General features: G+C 42.6%; 1 protein-coding gene across 1 annotated transcript in view; it reads left to right on the top strand.

The window, feature by feature from the left end:
* Window positions 1-857, top strand: part of prtgb (protogenin homolog b (Gallus gallus)) — a 35,022-nt gene that overhangs the window by 28,979 nt on the left and 5,186 nt on the right. The window lies entirely within an intron of this gene.

Consider the following 857-nt stretch of genomic DNA (forward strand, 5'->3'; position numbering starts at 1 on the left):
TGATTTAAAACGCCGTGTAAACATACTGTAAACATTGTGTCAACTTATTTCGCAAGTATGGAGAACAGCGATAGATGGACGGATGCTGAAGTGCAGGCACTTGTAGCAAATGTAGCACTGCCAGTTGTTGTTGGAGATTCTTAGTCCTCCTTTCCGTTCTTTCAATCGCTTTACGTATACGTCGACTTTCCATGTCCATTATTGTGAAACCCGCGAGACACAACAAACACACAGCTCCGATCACAGCGTCCTCCATCCTCCTGTTGTTAACGTTGTTCTTCTTTGTTTCTGTTGTTGAATGCTGTGCACAAATGACGACGCTGTCGACCGGCTTATGTCACTTCTTAGTACACACTCTCGGTGCGAATGCAACCCTGTAAATGGTACTGGGAAATATTCGCGCAAAATCGTCCCAGTACTTTAGTACTGTACCTTTAGTTCTGGAACTAAAGCGGTGCGAAAGGCCCTATTGGTACCATATTAGTACCGGTTTCGGTACCCAACCCTAATCAGGGAGAGATTTTTGTTTGTCGTTTTAATTTTAGTTTCCATTTATCAAAATGTCATTTTTCTATACCGTATTTTTGTTTATCGCGTTGTTTCATGCGTCTTGCCTATTGTTATGGTTAGGCCACTGTTTTTCAGCGCAATTTTATTCCCTTTCTGCTTGTCAACTGGCAATAAGTCAATGCAGTCACCAGGCTGTACCTGTTAACTAAGAGCTTTGGCTACAAAATGAGCACTTCAGAGACTGGGTGTTAAAAGTAGACTAAAAACTAAGGGCCCTATTTTAACGATCTAAGCGCATGTCCGAATCCACTAGTTTGCTAGTTTGCCCGGCGCATGGTCTATTCTGA

This window comes from Sinocyclocheilus grahami, unplaced genomic scaffold (assembly GCF_001515645.1).
Source record: "Sinocyclocheilus grahami isolate Dianchi unplaced genomic scaffold, SAMN03320097.WGS_v1.1 scaffold895.1, whole genome shotgun sequence".
NCBI classification, from domain to species: Eukaryota; Metazoa; Chordata; class Actinopteri; order Cypriniformes; family Cyprinidae; genus Sinocyclocheilus; species Sinocyclocheilus grahami.